The sequence below is a fragment of the Papilio machaon genome, chromosome 1 (assembly GCF_912999745.1).
Source record: "Papilio machaon chromosome 1, ilPapMach1.1, whole genome shotgun sequence".
Taxonomy (NCBI): domain Eukaryota; kingdom Metazoa; phylum Arthropoda; class Insecta; order Lepidoptera; family Papilionidae; genus Papilio; species Papilio machaon.
The window spans coordinates 7728241-7755621 of record NC_059986.1 but is presented as its reverse complement, the minus strand read 5'-3'; the positions used below and the strand labels follow the sequence as shown (position 1 = coordinate 7755621).

The window sequence follows — 27381 nt, the reverse complement described above, 5'->3', positions numbered from 1 at the left end:
AGACATATGCGATTGAACTGTCCGTCTATCTCGAATGCGTGCGAGACTAAACACAGTCGTCTTCAAGTGATCGACGACATTTACTTATAAATAATTTATGATTCATTGATTTCAGATATGTCGTTTTTACAGCTAAATATAAACTTATTCTGCAGCGTTTGATTTAATTATTTCCGATAATTATAAAATTCTTGGCTAATAATAAGAAATAAAACTTGGTCAACAAAAATTAAAAAATGCCATTTGTTATTATTAGTGTTCAAACGTTACTCTATTTTGAAGATTTTTTTCAAATCCTGCCTTATAATAAGTGTAAAAACAACATGTTTTATGTGTCGTTACCTTAGATGATACATGTCTCATTTCACTTTAGGAATATTATAACACGGGAATTGAACTCTGTATCACTGAATCGCATTGCACTCTCGGGACTTAAGGATGCGGTCAAACGGGTATGCGTCATGAGTGAGATTTAAAAGAAACTTGGTTTGTTTAACTTCTGCACATTGGTATGCGACGTCTTCGAATATTTTGTAAAGAAGTTTTTATTTAAAGCCAGTTTGAAAGTATCGCTCATTGTTCGTAATTTGGCAGCTCTGTAAAAACTTTACAAGACGAGCACATCCATTGGGAGAAGTGCCGGTATCTTTTTGCGCTACGTAATTAATATTAAACAAATTTTACAGTTGTGGCGAAGCATCCGATTTTTGTGGTGATTTTTTTGTCTGTAATTGTTTTCCTTTTAAGTTTACATTTCGCGACTTCAATTTATTTAAACCCCTATACTTTCATACGAATAACCATACTATACATTCAGTACGTACGAATGTAACCGGTTGCATTCATAGGATGTTGTCTTGATATTTCAGTGAGAAGACAACGACGAACTCTCCATCAATTGTATTCAATTGAGGGACCAATAAGGTGCGCGACACAATAGTTTGTTATGCGCAGCAAAATGTACGTAGAAAGTCGTTGAAATCTTTTAAATTGCTATTTATTATTATTTAAATATTTGAATTAAATATACTTTCCGGTGAAGTGTAAATATGCAAATTACATTATTTTTGTTTTAAATCCTCGTAAAGCTTTGTCATATGTATTTGAGTTTCATAGTCAACATTAACATGAGGCCGCCGAATAATATTCATAGAGCGAGGTCCTATGGTGGCGCTAGTTACTTTATCACGAGGGAATATATGATGTGTGACAAGGTGTTACATAATGGAAATGCACGTATCACGTAAGGCGGATGCCGGAATGGAGGATGACAATCTGCTCCCCACGACGTGCGACAACGAGCGGCAAGGTCGCCGTCTGATTGCTGATAATAGCGCCGGTTATGATACACCGGCTTACTGGCCTACTTGAATAGCGATGTATCTGTCACTCTTTACCCTCACTTTGTTACATCTATCCGTTCATATCCGTAACCTACGTGTGTAAATCCCTGTTACGTCACAATCACCGGCAAGTATCCATTAGCAAAAATTTTTTGGATGATAATTCAATATATAAAAACAAGTTTTCTGTTGAGGTGTCTATTACGCAATGACAAACAGAATACGAATGATAAAACAATTGAACACTATAGGGGTAAAATCTTCGTTTTTTATATTAAAAACAATAAAAACAATCGCATATTACGAGTATACCATTTACCTTTAGATATAAATTTTTGGTAATGACAAGAAATATAACAAAAAGTTTGGACTATATACAGCAATTTTGTATATAATCAGAATGCAACGTCACTCTTTTAAATAAGATTGTTAAAATAAACTAGTAAGAAATGTAAACTACATTTTACAATTTGCATTATGCATTATAACACGTTACATATGTGCATTCAGCGGCATTTTCCTCAGTCATTTTCTTCCGTAATTCAACGACAGTTCATCCCGTCTCTTTAATAGAATGATAGTGGGCACTCGTTCTGGAGCCGGTTGCGAAACAACGTTATTTTTAGATCGATGACGACATCGACCAAGTATGCCATTGAAATGACCGTATAGTAACATTTTTGCCATTCGCATTGCCGTATGGTCCTTCAGATATGACCGATTTCCTATTTAATACTACATCATTAAACCTATTCCTTGATTGCCTTTTTTTGACCTTTATAGACCTTAAATAAAATTTGTTTTTTTTTTTACCTTTCTAAGCGGACAGCAGTAATCGTTCCAGTTTATAATCTGGTAGATCTGAAATGAAATATATGTAAATTAAATAATTAAATAGTGTAATATTTTCACATCGCAAAAGATAAAGATAAAACTAAGTATCTTTAACTTTCCAGTATTTTAATCTGTACTCTTAGCGATGGACCTTGGCCTTAATTACTTTGATGTTGTCATTGGGGTTGGACCGTACAGAAGCATTTAAAAACTACATTTCGCCCGCGATTCCGTCCATGCGTCATTAAAAAATTAAATAACCTATGTGTTCTTCCAGACTGTGTTCTATATCTGTGCCAAATTTCATCAAGATCCGTTGAGCCGTTCCATAGGTACCTTCTAACAAACATCCATTTAAACATTCGCGTTTATACAAGAAGTAAGATTGTCAACATAACCTTAATCAAGCCTGCAAACCATTCTGTCCATATAGACACCTATACTCGTAGACTTTGAACAGACATACTTTAACCGATAATATTAATTGCACACTGCTAATTATATTAATTTCTATTTTTCATTTTACAGCATTCAGTTAAGCTTACAACTGTAATGTTTAAGTAATTTTAATTCAAAAACGTCTGCTTTGTTAAGTACAATGAACACGCCACCTTTAGGACAATGTAACCAGTTAAGTGACGATGCAGCTGTCTAAGTTAGCATGTTTTATTCCCTTTATCAAGTTACATCTTGCATTGTAAGATTAGTCATAATACTTTTTTGAGATCCTGCACTGCAGAAATACGCGAGTTAATGCGGTTAACCACAACATAATGCTTTAGATTGTAAACTTAATTTCTTTACCACAATTTGCGGTAATACTTTACTTGTAGTCTTTTGTTTTTCACTGCCTCTAACCATCAATAACATTCTTAATTGAACAATCTATTATTATCAGTTTAAGGAATCGATATAATTTTTATTTTAGAATATACAATTTAAATAAATAGTCCAAAAAAATTGTTATTATGCATGATTGTGATTCTCATTTATTTTAAAGTTTAAAATAGTTTTAAATCTATTATTATCGGAATATATAGCTGTAATCTGTAAGTATAATACATTGGTTATGCCGTACGATTCGGCCTTCGCCACGGCTCCAGACACATTGTAACCTCTCACAATGACCGGCCAGAAATTAGATATCACAGTGTTTGTAGCTACGACTCAAATAATAACATCACTCTGCAACGACCTAGTTATGCAACATGGCTGCAAGTGTATTCTTTTATGCATCTTATAATATGTTACTGTGATTAGGTACGTCCTAGATTTACAATTTATAGTCCTTTGGCGAAATGAATTATAGGTATCTACGTAGTTTCGATAATGTTATTGTTTCATTGGTATTTTGTTTGTTGATTTATAACCCACCGCGGAGGTAAGAAACTTGTGCATAAAAATAATTGTGAAATATTTTGATAACATTGATTCCAAATTGACTTATTACAAGTATTTAAAATATCTAAATTGACATTTAACAAGTCGTGTTTAAATTGTAAGGCCACATAGCAATAACTTTAATTACCAATATATGCAAATAAGTAACGAATAATCTATTTATAGGTTTTCCGATCGTACGGCCAATTACTTTCACTATTAGATTCGCCGACGGCCGGATGAGGCGATCATTGCCAATCAGCGGCTCTTTGCTCAATTGAAAATTAACTTACACTGTTCATACTTTGAGCAAGACTTAATTAAATGTCAATCAAGAATGTATGAAATGCAAAGTTAAGAAAAGGAATGTTTAGGTTATCTGCTTTTTGAACTTAATTTCTCGCATTGAAACATGATTAGTATAAAAATCTTGATTGACTGTTTTACGTTAAATAAAACCACTTGAACAGTTACATACGCTAAAAGTAAAAACGCTAAAGCAATTCTACGTAAACGAATGTTCTACAACATATGCGAGTTTAAACCGGTATCCCGAAATCGTATTATAAAACACGATCTGCGGTGGCACAGTCGCCTAACAGAATCGCTCAGTAAACCACAGACATGAACAGGGAACGGGATTTCCAATAACAATGGGGGAATCTGATGGGTAAACACAATTGCGTATTGACAGGGATCAAATGGCGACAGGACGGCTACGCGGGGTGGACGATGCTCGAGTTTTTGCTATACGAAAATGTATGCCGATAGTTTTGACGCGGCAATTCATTATTATAAACATATTTGTTGCCTAAATAAATAATTCTTATTATTATTATTTATTTCTTTATCGATCCCAAAACTTCAAATACACTTTCAGAGTAGTTTTACATGTATAAGTAAGTTTTGAATTTATATAAAGAAACATTTACCAACAACATATAAAAAAAATTCAGTACAACACTCTTTAAAGTTAATCAAACTCAACTATCTGACTTGGAATTAGCAATTTGTTTTTAATGTTACCTACGAATACCTCAATTACGTTGGAGGTTAGAGTGACGTGGTCGCTTGGGTTTCTAATATTAATTTACAACATATTTCTGTAATAGATCGATACTTACATTCTACACAGATCGGTACCTACTTTATATAATAGATTTGTACTAATTATTTTTTTCGTAACATTTATTGCAGAACTGGTTTATATGATTATATATCTACTATATTATTTGTATGTAACGTTTATACGACCACTCTCAACGCTCAGCCATTTATCATGACATAATCTCTTGAGGCGCCCTAATACTTGCTGTCCTAAATCGTCCTGCAAAATCACGCCAACTTTCTTCTACTTATTTTATTGTTACGGCTAGTCCACTTCAAGAGGTCAAAGGTTTATTTGTATTTATATGAAAACGATTGTACTTTTTGGTTGTGGTTAACGTTCACTATGGTTTGAATTCGAAAAAAAAGAAAACTGCCCATTGACAATAGCGTAGATTAGACCTATGGCGATGTCCTCGATTGTAATGTTTTTGGTAAATATTAGGTCCTAACATATGAAATTGGCGTTTTGTATGGGAGGAACAAAAAGTCGAATATTTTTTAATATAATATATTTAATTAATCAAAGTATGAACCATTATTTTCTATGCACTTTTGCCATCTCATAGGTAGTTCATTGATCCCTTTACTAAAAAAACCAGTCGGACGGGAATCAGTAAAATCTTTGAAGGCGATTTGGACTGCCCCATCGGAGTTGAATTTTTTCCCTTGCAAGAAGTTATCAAAATTTCGAAAAAAATGGTAATCTGTTGGAGCAAGGTCCGGGGAGTACGGAGGATGTCTTAGACTTTCCAATTGAAGCTCTTCTAATTTAGTAGCCGTATGTTGCGCAGTGTGTGGTCTAGCGTTGTCGTGAAGCAGCAGTGGCGTAGAGCGATTGACCAGCCTAGGTTGTTTAGCCGCTAGCTTTTCCATCATGGTTTGCAATTGCTGACAATAGACATCAGCCGTAATAATCTGGCCAGATTTGAGAAAACTGTAATGAACAATACCGGCACTAGTCCACCAAACGCTTACAAGTAACTTTTTTGGGGTTAATTTTCGCTTGGGGCAGGATTTGGCTGGCTGGCCAGGATCCAACCATTGCGCTGAGCGCTTCCGATTATCGTAAAGAACCCATTTTTCATCACAGGTAATGATTCGGTTTAAAATACCTTCATTATTGTGCCGGTTTAGTAATGTAACGCAACAGTCGACGCGCGTTTGCCGGTTTGCTTCAGTCAATTCGTGAGGTACCCACCTTTCAAGCTTTTTAATCTTCCCAATTTGCTTCAAGTGAATTAAAACAGTTTTATCACTAACATCGCAGCCTGCAGCTAACTCGGACGTGGTTTGCGATGGATCCGCTTCCACAATAGCCATCAACTCTTCATTATCAACTTGAGTCTCAGGCCGTCCACGGGGCTTGTTCTGCAGATCGAAATTTCCAGAACGAAAACGTTGGAACCAAAAACGAACTGTGTTTTCTTTTGCAACAAGACCGCCATACACATCATTCACCCTTCGAGTCGTTTCCGCAGCACTAGTGCCACGGCGGAACTCGTACTCGTAAATAATGCGATATTTTAAGTTTTCCATTTTGTAAAATGAGTGACGCAAACAGAAAAAAACAGAAGAAAAAAAACAAATGAATGACGGTCATCGAACCACAAATACATGAGTCTATAGCTGTACAAATTTGAACTTGGAATTCCTTACCAAAGAGGAGAAATTCGTTATTAAAGTGGCCAGTACGAAAAACGCCAATTTCATATGTAAGGACCTAATATTTTGTTGGCATATAGTACCTACTATCCTGAGAGCTTTTTCAACTAATATATTTTGCATACTTAGAAATGTATTAAAAATGTTTACGCAGACGTAAGAGTACGATTTCTGTATCAAAGGAAAACATAAATTTAGGAAGGAGAGCAGGGGGATGTAAACGACGTAGTTTCCTCGGTTGCTATAGTTACGCCCCGCACGTGGCCCGGAGCTTCACTCAGGGCTTCCACATTGGTGGACATACATTCGTGAAACTTTGAATAAAGCCGATTACGTTCGATGTTCTTTCGAGTGCAATGAAACGCGTTAAATTGAAGTTACCTCAATCTATTTTACGTAACGGAAATTATTATAACATGTTAAAAAAGATCATCTCGGTATTTTTGTTGTTGAGAGATTTTGTCAGTGATTCGCGGAAGCTTGTATCGCATTGGGGTGCGATTGTGTGGCTCCCTGTTCTTAATTGCATTTTATTTATTCAGCACTATGGTACGCTGCAAACGTTCGCAAAACATCCCCGAGGGGAGTTGGACCCCGGTCGCTCATTAGTTTGTGAGTAGTAACGTCTAAATTTAATCGTCGAATTAAGGCATCGCGTTTAAACTCCCAAGCTAGTGACATAAATCACAGAATATTAATTTTGTTTTTAAATTAACCATGATTTATTTACCGGCTATTCCATACAAAATAATCATGCATCTTTCATAATAAGTTGAATTAACTATATTTGTTATAAACCAACTAACAAGAAAGACTTTTTGTGATTACAAACAATTAAGAAGATATTGTTAGGGCTCAGTTCTAGAGACAAGTCATCGTCCCTACACCAGACAGTTACATGTTTCTAAAAATATGATCCCGTTAACGGCATAATTAGTTCAATTGTCGAGTAGAGTCAAGCGCATAGCTCTGCGCTGTACGTCCGAACTGACACTATTATAGAAGAATTGTTCTTAACGTATTGATGTAAATGTTTATACCTATAAAAATAACTTTGATGTAATGACAATTAGTAGTAAATATTGTGCCAGTGACATATTTAGATAAGAAATTATAAACACCAAACCATATAAAATTTTTTAAATCTTTGTTCAAACCGACAAAACGCATTGACTAGAATTCCATAGTAGTTAAATCCAAATTTAAACTTAATGTCCTAGATTTATTTATATCAACCGAGTTTATTTTGTGATATCATACCTGCTCAGCACAAACAGGGCCCCTCTCTAGCAATGCAATCAATACGGGGTACCCTACATTAGAAATTTATTACAGCCGGGGTCTCGGTCTCGCCGGCTAAAATGGAAATGTGTGTCTCCGCTTTTCCGACTTCGTGAGAAATATTCGTCCGGTTCTATAATAATAGTCGGAAGAAATCGTTTATCTGTTAATCCTATTTCATGCTGTGTCTTAAGGAGCAGAAGTAAATACTGGTAGTTAATGATTTCACTAATTAATATACTTATGTCTTATTTATCAAACTGTTGATTAGCTACTATTCCAGATTGGAATCTATATATAGTCCAAATTTCATCCAGATTCATACATCCCTTTTGGAGTTACGTAATAACAAAGATCTATCCAAACTTTCGCGTTTATATATACTAGTATGATCCCGTAAACAACAAAAGCGTTCAGTGTCGTTAGAAATTGCATCAAGTTATGTCCGTATTTGTAACGTAAGACTATTATCCCCATGTTGAAGTATGAAACATAATCTTCTTAACAATATTAAAAAAAGATTACTCGCGCCATATGTTTTTGTAATCTTACTGCTTTGAGCGGATTCACTATACTTTGATTTACATATACAAATTTATATTTAAAAAAAAAATTATCAACAACCAATTTTATACTGCATTAGAAACTGATATTGTTTACCATGCTTCTGTATTTTTGCTACTGGTAACTTTCTGGTCTGTTTCTATTCATTGTTGCACAATTGTACATCAATATTTCAGACATTATGAACTTCAGCGTTAGTCACAGCGGGGTAGTACTTCTGGAGTGCCAGTTAATAACAGACGATAAACTTTACCCTCTAAACAAACTAATAAATGTTGCTCAGTTTCTGACTAATTAAATTCCTGTCTCGACTTCAGTTGACGGTTGACGCCCACGTACCGAATTTTGAGAATGACGCCACATGCTAATGTTTATTAAAAAAAAAATCGTATACGGATTAACGAACTCAATGGCGCCAAATAATGCGTGGGATGGATTTTCGTACTACTTACAAGTTTGAATGACAGGTTAAAGAAATGTCTGATAAATAAAAAAGTTTTTATCTCGAAGAAGCTTTAGGTATTATTATATTGCTATTTTCAATTGTCATGTATACAGAACTTAAATAGTACTTTTACGTTACGTACTATTTAAGTTCAGAATAGTATTTTCTATTATTTCAGCTATCTATCTATAAAATATTGAACATAATTTACTGAGTCATTTGTGAATAATAATTAATTTTTTGTATTTAATAGGAAGGTCATTGCGGTTACTGAGTCATTGGAATGCTTTATTGCGGAAGATTTTGCGGCTTTTGTGATTTAATAATTAAAAGTTTATTTTGTCTCGGTGCCAAAACTGTATTTTTCATTTGATAATTAAATATATTTTATGACAAGGACAAAGACATTGTTAGTTTGTTATCTAAAGTACTTGGTCACTGAATTTCTATTCTCTCGAATTTATCCGTTCTCTCGGTGTAAAAAACATCTAATTCAAAAATAAACTTTCATCGTTAAGATCTCAAATAGCATACAGATAATTAGTATAAAGAAATAAACAAATCATAGCAATAAAATGTATACTTTCAAAACACTGACTTTTTGTATAAAAATGTGGTCGCATCGGGCTTATTGCGTAAATCCTAAGACATTAGACCGTATCTGAGTCAATTAAAGTTATTGTGACTCAGTTCGTAGTCCGATGGATATAATCTTCTCGTGAGTACTACGTTGCCCACTGGTGTGACGTCACGACATCGCTGACTCAACCAGACCGAGATGAATGAATAATAGGGAGAGAGCTTTACATTGAATCATTCGGGTGGATCCTACTGAAAGTTCTAAATGTTAAAAAGACACATCTGTATGGTAACTGTATCCTTTACAAAAATCAGGCATAGAATTTATAATTCTACATGAAAAATGTTTGGTAGGTCATAAAATTATACAGTATGTTTGTTCGAACATTACAAAACTATTAATAAATTTGCTATAAAACTTTACTGGGATAATACGAGGGCATCGACGGAAATATTTTGATAGATAAAAAAGTTTTTGCTCGTTAATGAAACTTTTTGCTATAGTTTGACTTTATAATTTTTTTAACTTTACATGGCATAGCTTCGTCTGCTTTAAAATTAAGTATAGTATCATGCGATAGTTATTCGATGCCAGTACGACATAAAGGTACAGCAGGCTTTCTTAGTGAGTGCGGGCGAGTCGACCCTGTTCCGAGGGCGGGTCGACGCTCCTCTGACTCACCGGTTATCACCGCGACAAAACATCTTCGTAACGCACGCGACTTTTACCTCTCAACTGTTACGTTTATAAAATTTTAAAACCTATTTCAGAACTGAAAAAATCATATACAAGTCCAAATTTGATTTGGGGACTCTTCTTGTTACTAAAGAAAGTTTGATTCTTATTTCTTTTGCAACCATAAATTGCAAAAGAAAACAAAAAGCCATGAGTTATTTTGCCGAGTATTTTAGTCCAACACTCATCACAGTTTTTTGTTCTCCCGTTCAACACTTCCTTCAATAAGCACTCAAACTTGACAAGCAAAGAGGTTTTAATTGAGGTTCTTGAATTTTATCACCACAGCCTTTCGCAAAAAAAAAACAAAGCCTTTGCAATGAATATTCATAACTGAACTTAACTTTAAAATTTATTATAACTTCACGCAACTTGCTTTTAGTGAATATAAAACACACGGTGGATATAAGCACAGCTTCAAGCAGCTTCGTAATTTAATATAATAATGTCTATATAATTCATGTATTGATTATGTAAAAATAACTATTGGTAGATTTATTCAATAGTAATGAGATAGTATAACATACTTACCTAAATAATTTTACCGTCCTATAGCTATTTTGTCGTGCTTTTCAAAACTTTTTGAATCCTTAATATTTCCCATTCTATCCGCTCATGTTAGCACAGATCTGTCACCTAATCAACACGGGTTTAGAAAAGGTTTTTCGACAGTCACAAACTTAACACTGTACGTGTCTGATATTTCTGGTGATCTCGATAAAGGATTGGAGGTAGATGCCGTTTATATGGACTTTTCGAACGCTTTTGATGGAGTTAACCACCGTTTGTTGATAAAAAAATTAGAAAACATGGGTATACATGGGTCCCTGTTACATTGGTTTGAATCATACTTAGCAAAAAGACTTCTTTTTGTTACAGTCAATGGCGCCGATTCTTGCCCTTTTGTAGCCAGTTCTGGAGTACCTCAAGGGTCCCACTTAGGTCCAATCTTGTTTTTAATTTTCATCAATGACATTTCAACCGAAATTAAACATTGCAAGTTCTTATTATTCGCTGATGACCTCAAAATCTACAAAACGATTAACTCCATGTTAGATATAAAAAATATTCAAGACGACCTTAACAATATTCAAAAATGGTCTCTAGAAAATCATATGTTAATTAATCCAAAAAAATGCTTCCAAATTAAATTTACAAAAAAGAAAAATACTACATTATCTACATATGTAATATACGGGACAAAGCTTATGAAAGTCAACAAAGTGAACGACTTGGGCATACTGGTCGACGCGGGGTTAAATTTTGTCGATCACATTGACGCAGTAGTCACGAAAGCAGCCAAAATGTTGGGCTTCTTACGTCGTAACACGAAATGTTTTCGCACCGTCCGCAGTAAAATGGCCCTGTATAATGCTCTGGTACGCAGTGGACTTGAGTATGCATCTACCGTGTGGAATCCCTTATACTCTATTCACTCTCAGCGCATCGAAAGTATTCAAAGAACATTCACTCGACAACTGGCGTACAGCTGCCATGGAATCTCGCATCGTTCTTCTTACGATGCGAGATTACTTTTCTTTAGGATGACCTCCCTGCGAAACCGACGCAAAATAATTGATCTCGTACTATTATTTAAGGTGCTCCACAATGTTATTAGATGCAGCGACATCACTCAACATATCTCCATATCTGTCCCCAGAGTAAGTCCTAGAAACTACATAAAAAATATCTTCCACGTTAAATTTGCCAGAACCAACCTCGGTCGCAATAGTCCTTTGGTCCGAATATGTAACGAGTATAACGTCATAAACAGCTCCGATATCGATATATTCAATGATGGTTTGACCTCATTTAAAAACAAATTATACAAATTAGTAATAATATAACTAGTTAGTAAGAATTTCACATGTGTCCGATGTAATTTGTACATGCCTTTAATTGGTATACATGTTATCCAAAATGTATCAGTGAACTTTTAATATGTTTCCATTCAATATGTATGCTGTTGGCGTGATTAAATAAATAAATAAATAAAAAAAAAATACCTTTATAAGGCTGTAATCACAGACATATTAAAAGCAGACATGCTTGTATCATCAATTTAAACCTCAAAACCTCAGTGAAAGTAAATATAATTTCTGATTTATATTAATTTAGACCATAGTTATGCGGTGTTTTATTAGAAAAGTATTGAATAACGTTCTTTATATAAACTTTTATAGTGTTGAGAACAAAGGCTCATTGTGAGCGACCTATATTTGAATGCTTGCTTGAAGCAAACTTGAACGGTTTTCTTATCGTCGTCAATCGGATTGTACACAAAGAGCAAACAATTGCATTTAGTTCGCCTTTTCAGAACTATAAATAAACCAGTCGAAAAGAATGCGATAATCTAGTTATGGAATCCGTTTTCAAACACTAAAGATCGAAACACTGATAGCTTATTTATTTCAAAATAGATTCCAGTTTCTTTCAGTAACAAACAATTTACATCACTCGTTGACTTTTCTTTAGGTTTGTAAAATTATGTTACATTTTACAAATTGAAAATGTAATAGATCAACTATCATCGTTAATAACCAGCAAGCTTTATTCAAAATACCTAATTATACATTCGAAAACAAAAACACTACAAAGTCTTTCTTAATATCATAGTTTTTGCTCTTTTTTGCCAGACGTCAACACATCCAAATCCGATTTAGTCCACTGAATTATTTTAAGTAATTAAATTTCGTTTGTTTACTCTAAGAAATTAAATGGAATACGTATGTCTGAACGTGACCGCTTAAGTGGCAAGGTTGAGGGTCGCCGTCATTCAGAGTGCACGGGCATGTAAGACGACGTCCTGGCTCGTTACAGTCAAGCCTCATTACGTCACGACGCAGCTTGAAAACTCACATCAAGTTGACTACTAACCTATCTCTACTAAACGTTATTGTAGTGAGTTGTTTTATCTCTACAATATGAAGTTATAATACATCTTAAATCTTTTCTGCAACAATGCTATAAACATTCTAGAAATATTTTGTTACGTACAATTTAAGATAAGATAATGTCGTGTAATGCTCAAAAGATTTGATCTCCAACATTTTTTTTACCAACTTGCCCTCTAAGTTGTCACAACTATATAGTTTTCCGTATGAAATAAATTACTCATATTACTAAAAATATTCTACGTTATTTCGAGATAACTTAAAATGAACCTCATTTTTCACATTAAGTTTTTGTTCTTCTTTGAACGTCAGAAAATGATTATGAAGCAAGGTTATCTCACATACCTATTGTTCATGGTCATTCCATCTGCACGTAATGCTTGAGTAGCAATTAATGTGTTATTTACTGTTTACATAAACCACGTGCGAGTCTTAAGTGTTAGAATTTACATATTCAACGACAATGGTATAATAAATAGTAATAAAAAATATTATTTATACGCCATTTTAAAATATATTTTAACATCTAGTAGTGTGTTTTCAAAGGCTCAGTGTAGCTCTGTGTAGAAAGTTTCTTGTTAATTCTGAGGGAACCAAATTCAAGACCTAGACTATCTTATACCCTAGGTCTATCTTGTACCGTAACTAGAGATCGATAGCTATTGACCCGTGAACTAACGGCAGTCACACTTGGCGTCCTTCGTCATTTGATTACACCCTTCAATATCAAGTTTACCTCGCGACTTTTATATATCCCACGATTAAATGAAACATTCTTACTCCAAATAAAAAAATTACTGATAAAAAAATTGAATTTTCTTGCACATTTCCCTCTTTTTTGTTTCATCGAATACATGTTTATCGTTTACGTTTTAATATGGTAATTTTTTAGCTTTCGAGTACTAATGTATATTTAAAAATGTATTTGTGTAAACTATGATGTCACGTTCTTTGACTAAAAATAACCAGCTTCGTTATAGTTGGCTGTAACAATAAAGTATAAAGTTTATTGCAATATACTGCGCACTGTCGTTGCAGTCTCTTGGCATTTGCAGTACACTTTAACGAGCTTGGCGTTGAGTAAATATATATTTTTACCTTAAAATCTCACGTCACAGTATAACATAGGAATATTGATGCCGCGGGTTTACACATTTGCAACATCTGTACTGATACATGTGGTTATCTCTGTTTTTTTAAAAAGAAAGTGAGAGATATATCACTATGTTTTTGTATACATATTTTGACAGTTGAAATCCACTGTTTTATTTAATCGATTTTTAAAAATACTGTTTCACATCACAACTTGGGTACAATGCACTTTATAATGCTCATATAATTGTTACAAAGTAGAACACCACATTATGAAAACTGTGGAATATGCAATATACGTGCAGTAACGTGGGCAAAACATCCACCAGTTGCTTTCTCTAATTTACATTAAAATGTTTAAATAATTAAACAACACCTAATTGAAAACAAAACACAAATCTAGAGACACAAAAGATTGTTAAACTAGAATTAAACTAATATATACACGGTACACTCAATGTATACATCAAAGTGTCTCAACACGAGTGTCTCTTGATTCATCCGTACAATTGTAAATAGTACAGATATTAATTTCATAATTTCTGTCGTAGCCGATTCCTACCTTAACGCAATTAAGGTAAGAATTAATTGCTTATATTCGGTTTGTAAAGGGCCACTTGTTCGCGAGTGGTGAATGTATGGCAACCGGGTGGGAGTTGAGGGTTGTTCAACGCTTTTCCCCTGAAGATGTCGCTAGCAGCGCTTTCACCTGCACCACGTAGACTAAGTATATCGTACATACATTCATACATATGTCTAACATTCGGCTGACAAGCGCAAGTGCTACACTTTCTTAAGTATTTTCTCTCTCCGTTTACTTGCATTTCTCTCATGCGCGTTACCGTTTCTTTGTTCGTATTAAACTCGAATTTAATTCTATCTTCTTAAATACTTTTATTTCAATTAATTGTATCGAATTTTAATATTATATCGTAATCCAAAGAATAATTTATGTAATAAATCTCGAAATTTTAGTTTTCTTTATATCATCCTTAAATATTAAAGCGAATATAATAAGAAATGTATATATATTGTAAAATAAGTAAGCGGAAACACATCAGCTATTCTTGTATTGATCCGTTCGCGTCTCGTTCGTTACTTAGCGTGTCTAAATGTTGACATTGGCTTTAGAGCACTTATATGTCGTTTACATAATTCCTCGAGGGCTTGAGTCGCTCTGACGTCATTTTAACGCCCTCAACAAAGACTTTGTGGTAATTTTTTATATCAGAGTAAATTTTTAAACATTCTAAAAATTGTAAACTGTATCAACACGACGATTTTTTAATGTTTTCTATGTTGAGTAAGATTTTATTGCTTTTAATAAGTTTGAAGAGAACTGTGCTCATTGTCTAATAATCGTCAAGTCTTGTTTTCAAACAAAAATCAATGGACTGCAAATATTAGTATACAATAAATAAATATTACAAGAACGTTATAACCAATACTAGTACAATTACCGTAATATATTCATAACATATTTACTTACAGACATAAAATTGTACGTGCGGTGTTCGTAATTCGTGACTAGAAACGCCGCGGCCGACTTCATATTCAACCCGAAGCACGTTCCTCGTGAGTTACACACTGAGACATTATTAATTTGCTCTCGTCCCAACTGTCCCGACTAGATCCACTTCAATTGTTATTAGGTCATATAAATTCACCATGGTAACCGAGTCATTTCATCTTATCACTGGACCGTTATACTACGTCGAGTTGCATGAATGCGAATTTCCCTGTAAAACTTTGAAGTTTATCGTAATCGCGACACGCGAGCTACTGACATGAAATAAGGATATGACATGTTTTTTAGTAGTCAAACTGTCACACTCAAACTCGTTAATTGGCTAAGACCGACCTATAACTGTTTTAGTAAGAGAAATCTACACTAAGAAAGTGAACCTTTCTGATAAATATACTACTCTAAACGTGGCACGAAAGCACGGTAGGTACCTAATAGTAATACTCGATACTCATATAAATTCTACGTTATTTGAAAGATACGGAATATGTTTCGAATTGAAGTTAGCTTCTCCGTTATGCGGTGTACGGTGTTTAGTTGACAATTGGTGTCTCGTCCCGTTACCGGCGCATTGTCCTCCTCAATACACCTTTGTGCGCTGAATGCAACGATACCTCCCATTCGCACCGAGTTTAGTGTTGCACTATTGTTTCGTCTGACAGAGACGTTATACCGAGAAGTACTTGATTAGTTCTCATTATTTCTTGCGGTAATCATATTTTGCTAACTTGATCTCTTGTGGAAATCAAGTTCTGCTAAGTCTAGATGTTAATAATTCTATTTATTATACAATAAGTTCTCTTAACTTGCGGCACAATAAGATTTATAATCATAAGACCTGTGTATTCGAAATGTAACAATGTAAACCAAGACTTTATAAGTAAATTGAATCTTATTTTGTGAAAAAGTACATCGCATGCCAATAACTAAATGTTTGAAAATTTAAAAATTACCTAGGCGTCGACGAACAATTCTATGAACCTTTACTTCGCCATTAATTTGTCATTAGGGGCTGTAATCAGCTGGTACGTAATTCGATGCGAAATTATACAGTTAGCGAACGGTTGTCGTCGAAAAGGGACGGTACTCACCGGAAGTATTACACCATGAATTGTACAGGCTTCCGGAATTTTCATTTGTGTTCATTGACTCGTTTTGGGACAACAATATTTGTTACAATTGTTGTGCCCGTTATACACTGACCTTACACTGCGCATAGTCTGTTCAAAAATTTAAGATCTTATGAACTGATTTGGATATTAGTTCCAGTGTTTTTTTACTTTGTATCGTACTGTAATATCTCAACATCTGTTAGCAGCAACAGCAGTTTATGCATTCTTTCTTCATGATTTTTCTTTTAATGTTTTAACAAAATATAGTACCTATATGTTAAATATTTTATCGAAACGCTAAAATTTATTTTAGGTCATGAGAGCTAGCCATAAATAATTGATTTAGGTTGGCTAATTATCGTTTCGGGGTCTGGGCGAGGGACAAGGGCAGAGCTGCGTCCGGGCGAGACCTTCCCGCCAACCTTGTCCGGAATCTCTCGCACCGCACCGAGCGCCTGTCCTTGAGCCGCGTCGTTCGCCTCTATCGACTCCCGAGAATGCGTATTGTTATCAGCATCTCTGACATTTTCTATTTTTAATGTAGAGTAAATTAGTTTTCTAATGTTTATTTAAAATAAATATAATATATTTCTTCAAAAAGAATTCCATAGATTGACTTTGATGTATCTTCTCGACTTTACGCTTTGTTAACTGTTATTTATTTAATTCTGTACCATTATATAAATCCCATAGCAACCTTGTTTAGTTATATAATGTTGAATTTGTAGCTTGAATAGAGGTGAGTGATATCTTTAAATACGTTAAGGTGTATTTCCGAACCGTCGATCACTAGGTGTCAAACGATCTATCAAACGAACGACTCGAATAAATCTACGACGGAGTGAGAACGTCGATTTATTTACTCTTTTCTAACGGATCTCCCGGCAGGCTATATCTCCGCGTGCACTGGAATCCAAAGAGCACCTTTTATGTACTACAGCAACTCTCCATTTATTTAGGACGCACTATGTGTGACACTTATCAAAGACAAGTGTCTCAATTGTTTGATTACAAAAGTTAACAAAGTTAAAAGCCATATTTAGTTAATAGTAATCGCTAACTGATGTATTTATTACACCAAAGATGCTGTAAGCTATGCTTGACCACTCTGTTCACAACTTGTTAGGTGGAGTAGAAATTAAATAGGTGTCGGCGTGCCCAAGAGTGTTTGTCGAGGAAATGGTTTTATTGTTATCGGCCGGATATTCAATTATGTACCGGTGATAGATAAAGTATGTGGTGCGGGTTGCATTTATCACGAGCAATAAGCTTAAGTACAATACTATTCCTAGAATATTATAGGACTTAAGTATATAAAAAATAATTAATAACATATATTTTAAAAAAGTCGTGACTAACACCAAACTAATTCTAACTGCGCGTTACTTAGAAATATATTCGTAAGTCTTCTGCACCTGTTGACATTTCCTGTTATCGTTAGCCGTTCAATTACACGTCCAAAAAAAGCTATCGATGCCTAGCTAGGAACACGTGGTCGGGACACGTGCCATACCGCCCCAAAATTCACCTGTCAACAGCGTTCGTGGCATTGTTTCTAAATTCGGCAGCACGGCTTCGAGAAACAGATTCGTGATATTTTGTAAGCTTTTTTTTCTTCTAACGATTATAAAGTTTGTTTATGTTAATTAATTGCATTGCATTGTTCTTATAAAGAATGCTTGGTGTGTTATTTTATTTTTTCTTTCTGGTCGTTTACTTATATATCAAACTACTTCTAGCAGACCGCATGAGCGTATCGTCTAATTGTTTAAATGTTACCGACATACCGTAAGTGTCGATCTAGATAGATTCTCGCGAACGCGTGTTCGATTTCCACGCACTGACCGCGAAAAACGCTTGTTGATTCGATGTAATTAATTTAACTAAGCTTCGTATCGTGTGCTCGCGACAACTTAATAACTCCTCAGCCGGACCGCATTAGCACTTCAATATAAGTTTTCGGCATTTACTTATTTCATCCGGTAATTGAAAAAATAATTTAGTATTTTAAATAGTCGACTTCATTTGAATCTGTGTTATTAACATTTAGATACGTACTTAGCTCGGAATTTTTATGTTCACCTCGAGCTCGTTCTTCTGACCTTGACTTGTGCTGCAGCATTCTCTTTTATTCATATTGTGTTTTGTTTTAAACTCCGCCGTCTTGAAAACTTTAGCTTTTAAAAATATATGACCTGAAACGTTCACTTTTAATCTACGACGGTGACTCAAAATGTGAAATGTTTTTTCCGAGTAAAATATTTCATTAAAACGCAGCCGCGGTACATGGACAGTCGCTCGCGAATTCTCGTCAATCGATTGTTCCAGTGGCCATGAACTCGGTCCGCGTCTCCCGTGCCTGTGCCGTTGCCGGGCCGCATTTCACGGAAATCATTTGTATTTTAGACATCACGTTTCGACTTACAACTGGGCCTATTAAAACCACTCATTTCTCTACAATTTGTTAACCTTATTTGGTAGGAGCACGATTGGACAAGGTTCAGTTACCAGTATTCATGTGGTAGAAACTAGCTCTAGTTGTCACATGGCAAGATGTCACCGGCATCTGATCGTCTCCCGCACAAAAACTTGTCCACTTTACGAACCGCATTGCTTTTCACGTTGCATCACAAGTGCGGCCGCATCTCGGTCTCTGGGACATTGGTTGGTTTAACTTTCATATGTTAATTGCAGTACCTTATATGTATCTTAGTTGAACCTGAAGTCTAGTGGGTTAGATACCTCACTATTGCGCGCGTGTCTTTGATTATTTTTTTTTTATATCTTGGCTCTTTCTCGGATTTTCGACTAAATTTTGGTCATTTCACTGTTACTAACTATGACCAGCCAGTTACATAAATTAATAATAATTTATGGCCTTATTCAAACATTAACATTATGGATATTTCAATTGGAATAGCAGTATATGTCTAATTTATAAATGCGGATGATTTGCGCATTCCATTGAATTCGATTCGCGTCGATAATAGAAAAATAAAACTAATAGAAAAGAGCAGCTGCATCTCGCTCCCCTCACTCTAGCCTTTGTTCGACGTGGCTCTTCCAAAACTCGACATCAATGGTCGAGCTACAAAAGATATATTATAAAGGAATCCAGGTACCCACGCACTAAAAGCCTTTGTATCCTAAATGTTCGATTTATCAATGAAGCGATAGAGAAACTATAAAACCTTTAAAAATAAAAAATATCCGAGGTATTATAGAAAACTAAAATTGGTTTAAAAACTGCTTGTATGCTGTAAATAAATTCTTCCAATATCCCGTACAATAGGCATTTCTACTGTGTCAGTTATGTATGGCGTGGCAAAACATTGCATTGTTGCGCTTATAAACAATGGCCGCTTAACAATCTGCAATGGTTTTCGCATTCACCCAATAGACGCCCTTCCCTCTCAACACGATTTCTGATCTCCCTTTAATTGTAATGATTGATTTACATCATATATGTTAGTATTCCTATGGTATCATATTAAACATAAAGACAATTAAATATAAAGTAACTTGCTGATAGTTAACTTAATAAAATGACAGTCGCCGTGACTAATCTTTCTAAATTATTAGACAATACCAGGAAGTCAATATTCTGGTGCTGTTTCTAATTAACTTCTGGAGCCATTAAACTATTGTTTATAGTTTACAATAGCGATTCTTAAATCCTAATATAATTGTTTTTTTATGAAGTTAAAAAGTCAAGGTACTCTAAGCATAACATCGAATTCAGATACTTTTATTTTGTATTTGAGTGTATGCTATGTCCGTGTCAGTTTATTTGCAAGAGTTTCCCGCAGTGATTGCTCCCCCCAGCACCCCAATGCCGGTCAAACAACCGCCGGCAGTGCATTAAGCTATTAGTCGCCATTTAGTGCGTTTCACAGCGAACATCGGTGCGTAATGGATATCAATCGAATCCATACCTACACATATACACATCTGTCAGATATTTGTCAAATATTATTTGTTTAAATTACATTAAACATTGAATTTCTCTAGCGAGTCCTAATTCAAATTTGTTACTCTTATCACTCTATGTCATAATTTGTCTGATCTTTATCTAACATAGAACTGGATAATTCGCTCCGCATTAGATTTTACGATATTATCTCCACATTAATCTTAATGAAAAATCATTTTAAGAAATATAATTCTGAACTTCCAATTATAATCTCTAATTACTTTTAACTGTATCATAATATAATCTGAAAGGGCAATAAAAAAATTGGTATAAAAAGTAACAATATTTTTTTTAGTTATGTAAGTACATTAATAGGAAAATTTGCGCTCGGTTTGATAATAGCTGAGCGAACTAGCTTATTTCGTGAAGATCACGGCTACGCGGTCGTTGGCCGAGGCGAGCCGCTCGCTCGCTCCTCACTTTGACAAGACACTTTTTTTGCCCCCCACCTCGCTTATGATGTCATCATTAACGTATAACGTACTATAACCGTAACTCGGTTACATCCGTTAATTAACTAAACCCAACAACGTGTTTAATTTATTATCCTATTATCGTATGAGCATTTGGAATGCAGTCGTAGGTATACAGCGTAGGAGTGGTCAACTAACGTTCGAAAGTTAAGAAAGTTCCTAGAGTTCTAGTAGCGTTTACCACTTCAAATGGTGCTTGATGGCCGGAAAATAATACCCTTCGTCTCTTAGCTCGGGATAATGTCACGGCTCTGTCTGTGGAAACTGATTGTAAAGCAATTACAGATGTTGAGATTAGATAGACATGTTTCTTTAACGCCCATATTTACAAATCAAACTTTTAAGTTCTTGTCTATGTTTCTTTTTTTTTAAAAAACAACGACAACTTCGTGATACCTAATCGCTAGCTTTTCTCAACGACAACAAATGTCTATTGATATAAAGTTAATACTTATTGTAAAAAATACATTAAAACATGTTCAGAACAAAAACATTATAACATAAATGCGCGCAAAGGATGTTGGCTCATTACCCTTTACTTTTGTTCCTTTGCAATTTCCCGACCGACTTCCTCGCTAGTTTTAGATTAGATCAACTTCAACAGATGCACTAGTTAAATATGTACAAATCGTATATTTATTTAAGCTGACATCCAGAAATAGGATTTGATTAAATTCCCTTTACCGAGTGTTGGTAGGAGTGGGCACGAGGCGGCGTCGTCGCGCGGGCGCGTATCGATCGCGGCCGCCGGCCTGCATACGAATACGAGAATCGCCCTCCGTACAGCCCCTTGCCAACCTCTTCCACCAGAACACCTCCTTACACTACTATAGATTTAACCCCCATTCATTACTACACGTTAGTCGCCAACGATTATTGTACTACGCCAAGATTTTCTTACTTAAAGACGGTCGTAATATTATGCCATTAAATTTGCATAGCAATCAGTTCTATACTGCCATGTATGGAGATGTTTTGGTAAATTATTCAAGACTTATCTGAGCTCAACGCATATTTTATACCCCCTGTCGAATACAAATCAAATTCAATTTTTTATTTAACCAAATAAATCAATCTTTTTGAATCAACGCGTGTAACGTTACAAACTTTGAATATTGAAATAATGATAGCTAGGCTTTTGAGACTGTATTTAGAATCGTGCGATTATTTACTTTTATATTTTAGAAGTTCTCTTCAGCAGTTTATTTAGTCTACCTAGAAAAAACCTACAGTTATGTCACATGCACGATCTAATAACACCCTTGTGGGTCACATTTGAAACATCTATATTACGGAAAGCTTTCCCCAATTTGCGCCGGCTCAAGGGAGTCGACCCCATTCCGTGGAAATTGCAAGAACAACATTTACCTCGGCGGTCGGCGATGGCCGATGATGTCACAACAATACCATTTACATAAGCCACACACCCGACCGACACTCGATTCACTCTAATGAAAAGCATGTTTGGCTTCATTAAGTAAATACTGGCACATTTTACTATAGTATATATTCCATACAAAAATAAAATTTAGATGGCCAATAATTTTGATAACAAAAGGCTTAGACATGCTCACGGTATTCCGTTACAAGATTTGCAAAAAAAAAAATATTTAGGTAATATTTTACGCCTTCGCCCTCTTCGGTGTATGATAGCATATTTCCTTCGCCTTGGCTATTAAACTGATTATGTTCAAGAGGGATCCCCTCTGCAAAATTGCCACAATTTTCCAGCCGACGACGCGCCTACTTATTCCATCGCGAAATGTCGCCGCATCGCCTGCCCCACTAACTAGGCCATCCCGGGCCGGGCTTAACACGGATTTATACGTCGATTCAATTTAACACGGAGCCACGATGTGAAAGATCAAACTTGAAAACAATGAATTCGCTGCCAAGTGGTTTGGCATGATTAAAATTGTGCCAACTAATAATACGACCCAGGTCGAATTCGAAGTTCAATGATCTTACAGGCAGTACATCGATTTAGATACTATCGGGCGCATTGGCAGGTTGTGTCTGAATAGGAAATGAGCCACCAGTAGCATGACGTACTTTTTTGACAGTCTACGCGTATTTGATCTATTGGGGCGCATTTACATAACCTGATGCTACGCTTGCTGTTGTAATATGATTGATTTGTTAAAAGAATCAAAGGTTTTATCTCCATCAGGTTTTACTTGACAAAGATTCGATGAAGGACTTCTTGTCATATTAGTATGACAAGAAGTCATACTAATATGACAAGTACATACAATTAATACTATAGTATTGAGTCATATTAATCCTTATCCTTATAATTTAATATTTATATCACGAACCTCTTTAACGATAAAGGAAAATATTGGAGTCAAATCTCCAGGTCAGAGAAAAGGAAAATAATTTACTATTTTTGTTTACCTTGTTTTATTTGTAGTTAATACCTACATGTATTGATAATGTAGGAAAAGACAAGTTTGAACGTAGTATCGGCCTATACTTAGTTTTGCTAATGCGCATGTATGTGCCGGGTTTACACGATCAAATTCATTAATCCAACTTAAAGTTCGAATTACATTTTAATGGATCTTTGGATGGAAAGAACAACTTAAATTACTTTAACATTTCGAATTCTTTTTTTATTTAAATACGTTTCTTATCAGTCAACAACAGGAAGATTGCAAAAAAACCACTTCTTATGCGACTGATAAAAACTTAGTTACATTTTTTTATATAACTTAAATTATTATTTCGTGTTTCAAACTATACTACATAGGATAGATACGAAATCAATATTGTTGTATTTCCGTAGTCAGATTTTTCCTGAGCACTACACTAATTTATTATCAACAGATAATTATTACCTAACGTAAGACTGAATTGAAACCTAAAGCGATTCTAAATTTTCCACATTTACTTCCGTTCAGATATAACAAGCAATTCAAATAAGTTGGACAGTAATACATTACGCTTAACAATACTGAAACGAAAATAGATCTCTTTTGAAGATTGTCACGTGGATAAAGCAGCTGTATATATATACGCTTTAATCAATTACATTTTTTGCCTACCAGCAGATGTTCCGCAAAGACTGTAACCGTCGAATACGCACGCATGTCACGTCGAATGCGTACATTACTACAATAATCTATTTGTTTACTTCACTTATTAATTCTTTACCTGCATCCAATTACTTCAGTATTTTATTGCACTACTTCGTTCTCATGGGAAGCGTATTCTCAGAAGTATTTCGTGGTAGTTGAAGATCCATTTGTCCATTGCATAAGTCTTGGCGCCGGAACTACGTGTATCGAGCGAACCGGTTTAAAAGAAACGTGTTAGGAGGTCCTTTTCTAAGTACACTAAAATACTCTGTTTCATATTTCATTTGACAGGACTTTCTTAAAATAATATCGGAATAAATGTTAACATGTACCTAGAATAAGTGTAGAAACACTGATAAATTTTCTTCATCTCATTAAAAACAGAATGGAATAATATTTCTCTGGGTTCCATAATTTATAAGAAAGGATTAATAATTGAAGAGAAGAATTAAGAATCAATAATTGAGTTAAATGACACACAGTGTATTTTCCCAATATTACATAGGTATCCATTAAATGTTTTCTTACCTGTAGTTTTTTAAAAACCGACGTCAATAAAAACGCGGGATAAAGACCCAAGAAGCTTTCGGTAGTGTTCACATAAAGTCGCACTGGCACATAAAACAACACAGAGGTATTCACGTAATGTGTGATACGGTGTTCAGGGGGTAAATAATAGGATATTGGAGAGGAGCGTGGAGTGAACCGTCGCAGTGCGGAGGCTCCCGTAGACTGGCGATTGGCGATGGCGACTGCCGGCTGCCGGCTACCCCGAGAGCGAGCGGTGAGCGCGAGACGAGAGCGACAGCGGGAGCGATCACTACACGCCACACTATACCGCCCGTTAAAATTTGAATCAACATGCTTCGTTTTAATTCTTTTACTTTTGTTCAAATGCATATAAATATTTTCTTTATTATGTAGTTTTTAGGACGAAGGCCTAAGCACCCCGACGACAATCAGCTCCAATTTTTACTATGAAATATTTTTTTAAACACCAATGTCCATTTTCGAATTTAATCGTGTTTAGAAAAAAGCTACCCTTCTCTACATTAGGGATTATAGGGCACAGAGCGGTCAATGTGCGATCAGAATTCGTTTGAAAAGCTCGTTCTAAGGGAACTTTTATAACTTAGATCCTCAAAGTCACTTTATGCAATCATTATGTTGCATAATCTTTATTATATTTTCTGGTGATTAAATATCGAAGCGGATTTTACCCCATTTCCTTCGGTAAGTTTTATTGTACTTTTTCGTTTTTGTACTGGTTTTTGAATACCAAATACTCGCGGAAGTGGTTCGATTTCCTCTAAGTATCAGTATTATGTTTCCTTTGCCAGTAATAAAACAACATATATATATAAAAATAAAACAACAAAAACATGAAAAAGGAATATACTTTTTCTCTTGCAACTTAGAAGATTAATGAGCTTTTTCATAATGAATTGTTTTAGATAAATAAAATTAAAAAAACTTGAGAGGTGTCAAGGGACACCCGGATGGAACGAAGTTCCTTTCTATTAATTAGTGAAGGAACCAATGTTTATTCTATGAATAAAAAACTTAAGTCTTCACAAGAAGTACATTTTATTTCTATGAATTTTCGTTATATATTGTCACGTCGTTGCCATGGTGAAGTAGCGCTCATTCGTCGTTAACATACTTACTATAGCAAAAAGTGTCGTGACAACTTTTCGTAAGAATTTTTTCCGTCTAGCCCCCTTTCACAACGCGCGATAAGGAACTTCGTTCCAACTTGCAGTGTTAGGTCCGCAAAGTGCATCAGCTATTGAGTAATTTATTTAAATGTATGAGATACTTTAACTATATGAAAATACACACGCGTGCGGGTGAGCCATAATGTGAGGTCAATTCTAATAGGTGATCGGAGATAAAGATGACTACCTGATACTTCGAATTTATGATGAAACCATGTAAGTTTACAATAATCGTTTTTTTTTCTGTTTGAATGGAAGTTATTTATATCGAAGCTGCTAACGATATAATAAACAAATAACTTTCTTCTGTAGATGTATAATTCAGCTTAGAATTGAATCCATTGCCATTAAAAGACTTACGTATTTGTCACTTCCGCCATTTTATACAAAGTACCAGTTGTAATTAACATTAAAAATTAGGTTGGTTTATTCAATTATTATAGCAGAGTTTTACCTACCATTAAAACTCATATTATGTCCGGAGCCTTATTCGAGGCCTTGTAAACAATATTGAGATGACATAGTCTGTCTTCCGGCCGCCATTTTAGTCGTTGTAGTCCTCTTTACCGCTGAAATATGTTTTACCGCCTTCCGCCAAGTTCACCAGGTGCCGAACGTTGGAGTTAGTTTCATTGGTGTCTCAATAATCTGTAAAAGAGTAACTACCAGGCAGAATTTACTCAAGGCCTCGAATAAGGCTCCGGACATAATATGAATTTTAATGGTAGGTAAAACTCTGCTATTATGTCCTTCCGCCGTTATTCGAGGCCTTGTAAACAATATTGAGACATTGTTTGTTTTCGCCTGGTGAACAAGACGCCAATGTGATTTATTTATTTATTTTTTATCTCCCTTTTTATTTTTATTTATTTATTTATTTTTTATCTCCTTTTTTTTTTTATTATTTTTTATTATTATCCTTTTTTTTTTTTTTGTCTTTTTTTTATTTTTTTTTATGTATATATACATTTTTTTTTTTTTTTTTTCAGATAAAAGTGTTATACAATAGGCTCAAATAGCGATCCTAATGTAACATTACAATTAGAAGTAATTGAATTTATCTCTTTATTGTAAAACTTTAAGAAGGTGTTTGCTGATCGCCAATACTCGGAAGCAATAATGTCAGAAGCGTTACATGACCTAGACTGCGGAGTCAAAATAAATGGACGGAATATTAACAACCTTCGATACGCTGATGACACAGTGCTGATAGCATCATCATTACAAGATCTCCAAAAGATTGTTGACCGGGTTAACCTGTGCAGCGAGAAAGCGGGTCTAAAAATGAACGTTAGAAAAACGAAGCTCATGGTTATATCAAGGAAAGAAGTTAATGACGTTTGCATAACAGTGGCGGGCCAAAAGTTAGAGAGGGTGCGTCAATATAAATACTTGGGTACGTGGCTAAATGAAAACTGGGAAAGCGACCAGGAAATCAAGACACGTATCGAAGTAGCACGCAATGCATTCCAAAAAATGCGCAAAATTTTTTGCTCCCGTAACCTTGGAATACATTTGCGTGTCCGCCTTCTAAAATGTTACATCTGGCCCATCCTTCTATACGGATGCGAGGCTTGGAC

General features: G+C 35.0%; 2 protein-coding genes across 2 annotated transcripts in view; one reads left to right on the top strand and one right to left on the bottom strand.

Moving 5' to 3' along the window:
- LOC106713322 (protein unzipped) overlaps positions 1-24677 on the bottom strand; it is a 36846-nt gene extending 12169 nt beyond the window's left edge. The window contains exon 1 of the mRNA XM_014506109.2: positions 24612-24677. The gene's annotated coding sequence lies outside the window, so the exon portion shown is untranslated. The remainder of the gene's footprint in view (positions 1-24611) is intronic.
- Positions 1-27381, top strand: part of LOC106713321 (mitoguardin) — a 58533-nt gene that overhangs the window by 20969 nt on the left and 10183 nt on the right. The window lies entirely within an intron of this gene.